This window comes from Pediculus humanus, genomic scaffold, assembly GCF_000006295.1.
Source record: "Pediculus humanus corporis 1103172108253 genomic scaffold, whole genome shotgun sequence".
Lineage (NCBI taxonomy): Eukaryota > Metazoa > Arthropoda > Insecta > Psocodea > Pediculidae > Pediculus > Pediculus humanus.
This window is the reverse complement of record NW_002987822.1, coordinates 271,830-281,704: the sequence shown is the minus strand read 5'-3', so window position 1 is coordinate 281,704 and position 9,875 is coordinate 271,830.

Genomic DNA, 9,875 nt, shown 5'->3' with positions numbered 1-9,875 from the left:
TGACGTTTGCGATAAAACGAAAACGTTTCCTTTTTTTAAAAAACATATAGTTCATGTATTTATTTTATGGGAGTGTAGTCATTTTGAAATTCTGAAGAAAAAAATTTTTTTAACAAACGCGTGTTTTCCTTTTTTTTTCTTTTTTAAATATCGATATTATTATTATTATTATTATTAAAAATAAAAACGGTCCGATTTCATCATCATCCCCACTACGTTTTTTTAAAAAAATATAAAAAAAAAAAAGTGAACGTTTGAACGTGAAAACGATAAGAAAAAAAAATATAAAGATAAGTTAAATTTATACGAACGGGTTAATTGGTTAAAAAAAAAAAAACGTGGAAGTAGAAATTTAATATAAAAAAAAAATGACGTCATTTATCGTTTTAAATAAATGAAATAATAGTTTATTTGTTGTTATTCGTCGTTAGTATTGCTGCAGGTAAAAAGTTTTAAAAAAAAAAAAACACGTGGAAGGAGAAAATTACGATAATTTTTTAATTTTTGAACAACAAAAAAAAAGAAAATTAAAATAATATTTAATTGTTTAAAAACTTTTTAATATATGAAAATTAATCATAATTTTTTTTAAAGTCAAAAAAAAAAAATTTTTTTCCCCGTCTAAAAAGTTTTCGGAGATTTATTTACACGACAAAAAAAAAAAAAAGAAAACATTTTCATTTTTGTTTCCATTTTGTTTTTTCTTTCTTTCTTTTATTTTCTTTCCTTTTTTTTTCTCTACTCCTACATAAACATTTTTCATTTTTCTGTCATTTTTCTTTTTTTTTGTAAATCCGAATTTGTGAAAAAGCATGACATTGAACGACAAATGCAAGTGAATTATTCGTGGCACGTATCCTTTGGGACGATGGGAGAAAAGCGGAGAATTAGAAAAATCCCTGGGGATTCTCTACCTTCAACCTACGTTTAGTCTACAGACTTGTTGCTGGTGCCCGGACTGTTAATGACCTCATTAAAATTTTAACCAATATCCGGTCGGTGTAGGGAAAAAAAAAAAAAAAATTTTACCTGTAATTTAGTAAAACAATCCGACCAAAAAAAAAAAAAAAAATTACTTTGACTTCTTATTACTTCCACGATAAATTTTTTTTTTCTTATCTTTCCCCCCCTCCATCCCCGCCATTTTGTTTTTTTTTATCGCGTTTAAAAATTTAAAATTTTTACTTTTTTTTTTTTAAATTAATTTAAAACGTTTCTTTTTCTTTTGCCACGTTAAAATTTTTTTTTTTTATTTAACCGCATGGAAAAAAAACAAATTTTTTCTTCTTACACGTTTAATTCAATGAATGAATCAAAAATTTTTTTTTTGTATTAATAAAATCGAATTTAAAAAAAAATTTTCCTCCACGTTTTTCCTCTGTGAAGTTTTCTCCCCTGGAAAATGTTTGTTACTTACTGGAATAAACTTGTAATAATCATTATTATTATTCGTAAGGAAATTTTATTTTTTTTCTGTTATAATTCGACTCTAGAACTTTTTTTTTTTATTCTCCAGTAAAACAAAAAAAAATTTTATTTATTTATTTAACGTTGTAAAAAAAAAGGAAAAAAAGGAAAAAATTCATTTGAATCGGTTACTGCTGTTGCTGTTGCTGCTGTTGCTTCTGTCTGTATTTTTTTGTTCTTTTCCTTCTCACGCTATTATTAATCTTTCTATCTCTCTCTTTTTTTCTTATTTCCCGACATTTTTTTTTTCTTTTCTCTCTGCCCCATCTAAGCATAATAAAAAGATTTTCCTTCCAACAAATATAAAGAGTTTTTAGATATTTATTACTAGACTTATTTTTATCATTTTTTTTTCTTTTTCTTTTTTTTTTGTATTCTCAATGGCGCCCTTTTGCAGTCTGCAAAACTTTACTTTCCAACATATTACGTTTTCTATCTCTTTCTCTCTCTCTTTTTCCATCTTTCTCTCTCAGACTAAAATCGAACGAACGAACGAACGTGTTAGAGTTTTCGCATACATTTTTAATATATCAGACAGACAAAAACAAAAAAAAAAAAAAAGTGGAAAGGAAAAGAGAAAAAAAACAAAAAGTGTGTGTGTGTGAGAGAGAGATAGAGAGAGTGGGAACGCGGGGGGAAACTGGGGAAATTTTTTTTTTTTTTTAAATAAATATTTTATTAAAAACGTACGTAATTTTTTGATTAAATTTTTCACAAATTTAAGGGATAATCTGAAAAGTTTTAAATAAATAAATTACTCGAGTTACGTTGTAAATAATAATAATGATAATGATAATATTATTTTAAAAACGCCATTTTGAATTTTAATTCCTTTTTTTTTTTTTTTATGATTAAAGATTAAAAATGTACACGTTTGAAAACGAACGAAGTGACAAGTTTTTTCTTTTTTTTTTTTTTAATAATAATTTTTCTCTGGGAAAAAGTGAATGAGAGAGAGAGAAGGGAGGATAGAGAGAGGGAGAGAGAGAGAGAGAGAGAGAGAAAATCCTCAATCAACATTTCAAAAAAAAAAAAAAAGGATGAAAGGCGAAAATGAAAAAAAAAAAAAAGGAAGAAAAAGTTTTGTGTGGCGTCGTTGTGAGATTCTTTCCAATAAGTGATGATTCAGCTTCCATCATTTGCTTAATGGATTCTGGTTGATTGCTAACATTTTTCCCTCTCGTTTTAGTTTAACGAAATGCTTGCTTGCTTCCTTGCTTCCTTTCTTGTTTGTTTGTTTGTTTGTTTGTTTATTGTTTGAAAGAAAAAAATTTTTTTATATCTATCTACAGACACACACACACACACATTAGAAAAATAAAATCTACATTTACGGTTTGTAAAAATACGAATAAAAAAAATTTTTTTTTCTCTCTTTCTCTCCCCCTCTCTCTCTTTCTCCTTATTATTATTATTATTGCTTACGAGTTTTTTTCTTAAAAAATAAGGAAATGAGAAAGGGAAAGAATGGAAAGGGATACAAAATGACGTTTGAAAAAAAAAAGAAAATTTTAGTAATGATAATGTTAAGTTTTTAATAAATAAAACATTTGATTTGTGCCCTTTGACCTTTTTCTTTCATTTTTTTATCTTTCTCACAATTAGATAGACTCTCTCGTACGTCAGGCTAAATGTTTTTTACTAAAAAAAGATGGATCGATTTTTTTTTTAAATGATAGAAAACTCAAATAAATATATATATATATCATTCATCAGTGTCATTGTGGTTCGTTAGGGTCAGTGTATCTTCTTTAGAGATGAAAGAAAGATGAAAAAAAGGAAAGGGAGAGAGAGAGGGGGGAAATGGATGATAGGTTTAAAATGAGACTTAAAAGAAAGACAGAGAGAGAGAGAGGAAAAAAAGTAAAATAAAATAAAATAAAGGTGCAGAATTATTTTTACTCATCCATCAATCTCATTTTCGATCTCAAATATATTATAACAACTTTTAATTCTTTATCCGTTTGATCGATTTTTCCTTTAAATTTTTACTTCGATGATGATGATGATGATAAAGACAACAAACAACAACAAACACAAACGTGTTTTAAAAAATTAAATTTTTACGTTTTAATTTTATAAAAATTTTATTTATTAGTACAAAAATCTCTCGATAGGAGCGGTAGTTGTATATGAATTTTTTATACATAGGAAATTTGTATTTATTAAATGTACGTTCAGAAATCCTTTTCCCCCCCCCCACTTCCCCTTTTCTGCGTTCGAATAATTTTTAATGACGTCATTCAAGATGGTTAAATTTTTTTATTTTTTTTTTAAATATTAAAAAACTTCTTTTTCCGGTTTGTCATTTTAAGGTAAAAACACCGTCGAATCCAAAAAAAAAAGAAAGTAATTTTCTCTTAAAGTTATAAGAAAGTTTTAATTAAAATTTCAATTACCGTGGTTGGATAATGTTCTAGAATCTTCGGATTTAACGAATAATCATTGTCAGAAACTGTTACACGAGGAAGGGAATAAAATAAATCGTGTAGGGCTTAAATCAAGATCCTATTGATTACTTGCCTGATTTTCTTTTCTTCTTTATCTGATTGCTTTCTTTACACAATTTTTTTTTTCCCTCCAACTCTCTCATCCTGTTTCTAAATTTCATCTAACTTTTTTTTTCTTTCTTTTCCAACCCCCGCCTCCCGCACCCCCCCCCAAAAAATAAAGTTCGCTTAATGTTTCGTAATCGTTAATGAAATCGTAAAACTTTTACCGATTTTTTAATCAAAAAAAAAAAAAAATTACACTCGTAATTGGGATGAAAAGAAGAAGACGAAAAAAAAAATTTATGTAAAAATATCTGTTGAATCCCCCCCCCCCGGGAAAAAGAAAAAAAATTAGAAAAAGACATAATTTGCAAAAGTTTTCATAGTGGTTATATACCGTATTTCAACCCCTTTTTTTTTCTCTACCACCTATAAAGTGGTAGAAAAATCCCTTAAGAAAAATTCATTTTCCAAAAGTTGATTTTCTCCCTTCGCCTTTTCAAATTTCAAACTCGAGACAAAAGGATGCGTACGAAAATTTGCATTATTTAAAAATTTTCTCAAAAGGATAAGAAGGAAAGAGTAGTTAGCGAGAGAGAGAAAGAGAGAAGGTTTAAGGGATCGTCTGGCATTAACGTTGTTAGAATTATTTGGTTTGAATTTATTAGAAGTGGTGGTTCTTTGTAATGGCGGAGGGAATCTTTTAAATTCAAAAACCAAATTTATAAAAGTAAATTTAAATTAATTCAATCGTTTTTACATTAGAATAACAACGTAGAAATTTATCGATTCTGCTCCCACTGCTACTACAACTACGTACGCACTCACTTTCACACGCACGTACCTTTGAGTTTGAAAACAAACAACAAACAACAAAACAAAACGAAAAAAAACAACAACAACAAAAAAAAAGTTTTTTAAAAAAAAGAAGGGGATCCCCCGAAAAAAAAATGTGGGGGGAGAGGAAAAAAGGAAAAGAAAGAAAGAAAGAAAAAAATTCCGAAGTGAATTGTATTCGTAATCCGTTTTCCAAACTTTAAAAATAACAAGATAACATCATGGAGCTTAACGCTTTTTTTAGAAAAAAAAGGAAAAAAGGAAGAAAAGGAAGAAAAGAAAAGGAAAAAAAAAGGAAAAGTTTGGTAGGAAATTGCAAAAGATTTATGCATGGAGGGAAAGTCAAGGGTTCTCTTCCAGTAGAAATCCATAAATAATTTGGCCAACATTTCTGGAATCCATTTTAAGCTGGAATCTTTGACACCCGATTTAAAGGAAAAACTTTTTTTTTTCCTTTTTTTTCCTTTCCTTTGACTCGGAATTGAATGATTCAACCTTTTTTTTTTTTTAAATAAAAATTTTTTATTTTTTTTTCCTCCATTTTCTTTTTTCTTTTTGTACGCGTTAAATTTTAATTTTTTTTGTCACCTTTTCGACATGTTTTGTCCGGTAAAAACTTTGTCGGAAAATTAAAAAAAAAAAAAAAAAAAAACTTTGATTACGTGGTGTTAGAAAAAAAGTTTTAAATGTTTTAATATTCACCCTCGTTTTTTTTTAATTTTTTTTTTTTTTCATAAAACATTTTTTATCTTTCTTTTACAGTGGCAATAGACAATCAGCTTACACGTTTTTGTAAAAAAACGATAAAATTTCTTTTCTTTTTTTTTTCTCGCATTGAGCTCGTTAAAAGCACACACACACACAAAAAAAATTAAAGTTAAAATTGTTTAAATTTACACGTTCGAATATCAAACGGTTAAGAGATTAAATGAGGCTTACCAAGATGTGAAAGAGAGAGAGAGAGAAAGTAAAATGTTTTGAAAGGTGAAAGAGATATAATCAAAAGTGTTATAGCCACTAACTTTATAACAAGAAAACAACAACAATTTGTGAAGCAATTAACACTTTTACTGTTATTGTATTTCATTCTCCGTGACTGCATTGGGTTTATGTTCTTTTCACAAACCATCGTAATTAAATGTCATTCTTATTCTCTTTTTGCCAAGTTTAAACCTTTTTTTTTACACCTCCACCTCTCCTTCTCCTTCTCTTTCTCCTTCTCTTTTACCGACAGCTTATCTAACTTCTTCCACCTTCGTTACATTTCGTTTACCTGATTTCTTCTCCTAATTTTTCATAAAGAGAAAAATTCAAGGTAAATTCAATTACGCACACACCAGTAGCGGAAAAGTGTGAGGGATAAAACAAATGATGACTTCACCAAAAGAAAAAAAAATAACAGAAACTTCTAGATTCCGTTCAACCAATGTCAGACACATCATATTTTACGAGGACATGGAAGGTTTCGAAAACAAAATGATCCATCACACCTTTTTTAGCTTTAATTCCTTCGTGAAAAAAAAAAAAACCAAATTGGTAACCTTTGGAAAAAATTACAGGTAATATGAAAATCATGGATTTCCCACATCCCACCCCCTCTCGCCCTTTCCCTCAAGAAAACATTGGCGGGTAAATGAATTAAGTTTTTCAAAAGGTAAAAAAAAAAAAATGGTAAGAAAAAAGAGGATAAAGATGAAAGAAATATTTTTTAAAAAATGACGTCATCATTCCTGTGATATCGTATCACTCTTGTGTTATTATTATTATTATTATTATTATCATTATATTACTAAAAAAAAAAAAATCAAGTTTTATTTTTACAATTAAACGTAATAAACGTTTTCATTCTCTTGTTTTACAATTTCATTCTTTTTTTTTTTTTTTTTTAAATAGCAACAAACACAACAAACACAACAACAAACAAGAACAACAACAACAATGACGATAAAAATATTGTAAAATTTCCTATTTTTTTTTTTTTTCGTCAAAAACAAATTTAATTTAAATCCTCCATGGACTTTAAAAAAAACTTTTTTTTTTTTTATATTGATTTTAATCAGATTTGAAAAAACTTTTCGTTTAAATGTGTGGAAAGTAAGAAAAAAACGCGCGTTTTATGCGTGTTTCCGTTTACGCGCGTTTTTCTCTTATTCTTTATACTTTTGTTTTAAAGTGCGTGTAATAATAATAATAATAATAATAATAATAATAATAATAATAATAATAATGAAACGTTACGTTGATTACGTGAAAATTTTCAACCGAGAAAAAAAAACTTAATTTTCCTTTTCTAAAAAATCTCTTTTTTTTCGACACGAAAAAAGGAGGAGGTGAGGGGTAGAGGAGAGGGGAAAAGAAGACGGGAAAAGAAGAGAGAGAGAGAGAGAGAGAAAAAAATTTTCCTACGGGGAAAACTTTATATTTTGTTTACGGTTATATTTGCTCGAGTTATTTTAAATAAAAACAAGACAAATTTTATTTTATGTAAATAATTTTTAAAAAATTTTCTTTTTTTATCTTATGTTGTTTACAACTCCTCCCTCTCCCCTCACCATTTTTTATCAACGAATTTGAATCCACAAAACGCGCGACCGTGTTTTTAACTCTTTTATCAATTTACGCAGTTTTTTTTTTAAATGAGAATTTAAATTACGCGCGCAAAAAAAACCGTAGCAATAATAATAATATTAATTGTTTTTTTTTGTTTTCCGAAATTTATGTGTACACTCGTATATATTTTTTTTTTTTTTCCAAATCAAGATTTCCTGCAATGTTTAAAAAGAAAAAATAAATAAAGGGAAAAAAGAAAAAAAAACCTTTTTCGTGCATTTCCGGTCCGGAAATGAAGTGCAAAATAAATTTTGTCTGCGGGATTTAAACTCAAACGCGCGCATACGCACACGCACACGCTCGCATCCATAGATTTATATTTATTTAAAAAAAAAAAAAAAAAAACATTTTAAAAAACGTACGGAGAAAAGAAAAATATTATTATTATTAATAGAACCCGAAAGTGAGAGAGAAAGAGAGAGAGAGAGAGGGAGAGAGAAAGGGGGGAAAACGGATTTTACTAGTTATAAAATGGTTTGAAAATATTAATGGCGCCTTCGCTCGCGTTTTCAATTTTCTAAATTATTAAATAAAATGAAATTAACTTTATTTTATGCCTTAGGAATAAAGAAGTTGCCAATTTCTACTACTACTACAACTACTACAACCACTACTACCACCACTACTATTACTGCTCTTGTCCAATTTTTCCTTTTATCATATCTTATTTCCCCCCACCTACACGCCCGATTGTCTTCTTCTTCCTCTCTTTCTCTCTCTCTTTCTCAAATAATTTTTTTTTTTTGAGAAGAATTCGTTTAAAAAGGTAAAATAATAAACGAACGTTAACGAAAATAAATCAACAAACGACGACGACGATGATAATGTAAAATTCAAACAACCAAACAAACAAACAATCAAACGAAAAAACAATGGACGATTGAATTTTCTCCAACATTTAACACGAATAAATAACTATTCAATATCTATATATATATATATATAGAAAAAGGAGATATCGCAGGTGCTGCCAACATAATTTTATAATAAAAAAAAAAAACAAAAGAAAAAAAAACGAAAACGACGACAACGAGGATTGATTGCCAATCAATCAGTGGAACAAACATAACAAAAAAAAAAAGAAGGATTTATTTTGTAAATTTAGTCAGCCGCATCGGCAAAAAAATAAAAATAAAAATAAAAAAACGTGATTTTTAACAATGGAAAAATAAAAAATAAAAAAGGAGAGAGAGTGAGGGAGTGAGAGAGATAGAAAATTTCCGTTTCCGGTTAAAACAACGAAGTAAAAAAAACAATAAATAAATCAATAAATATATATAGATAAATAAATATTGGAATCATTAAAATGCCTGATTACGTTGAAAAAAAAAAAAAAAAACAAAAAAAAAATTTAATGAGTAAATAAAAAAAAGTAATTTTTTTTTGCTCTGCCAGCTAAAAATTAGCTAAATTAGTATGAAATAATAATAATGATGATGATGATGATGATGATGAAAAGTAAAAAAAAAATAATAATAATAATAATTATTATTATTATTATTAAAAATCAAAAAAATTTACGTAAGAGTGAGAGTATATGTGTTGAAAATTATTAACGACCTTTTTTTCCTCCCCCCACCTCCTCACAATTCGTGGGGGGAAGGAAGGAAGCGTAATGATGGGGGGTGGGAGGAAGGTTTTTTTTTTATTTAGTTGGAAGTCGATAATAATAATAATAATAATTTTTTGTAAAGGTTTAATCAAGTAAGAAAAAGTTGGTGGATTTTGTTTTGTTTTCTCGTTCGAATCGATAAAAAAATATCGTAAATTTTTTGGTTTTTTGGGGGGGGGGTAAATTTCGACAATTTTCCGGAGGGGGAGAAGAGGGAAAGAGGAGGCGATCATCCGGGTAGATAATAAAAAAGAAAATCAAATAAAATAAATTAATAACTAAAATAATAAAACGATTAAAAATAGGGATAAATATAACGGAAACGCTGCAATGCGCGCGCACACGCACACACACGCACGCACGCACACACGACGACGACTACAAATCGATGGTAATAAAATCGAAAATCGATAATAATAATAATATAAATTTTTTTTTTTTTTTTTTTTATAACGATCTTTAATTGTAGTTTTTTTTATTAAAAAAATTTTATTATTTATTGATAATATTTATATATATATATAATGCCTGGAAGTTATTTTTCTTTTATTCTCTCTCTCTCTTTCTCTTTCCCTTTATCTCTCTCTCTCTCTCTTTAGTTTTTCTCCAGATAATAAATCCATTCGATAAAGAAAAAAATAAATCATAAAATATATTTTTATATATATATATATTAATTTTTATAACGAAATTATTTTTTTTATTATTTTATATTCTTTTAAAAACAAACAGACAAACGAACAAACAAACAAACAAAATTTTTTTTATTATTTAAAAAAAAAAAAAAAAAAAGTAAAAATTAAAACGTTTAAAACTTTGTAGACGGTTGTTTTTTCCTTTCGTTAAACTGATTTTAG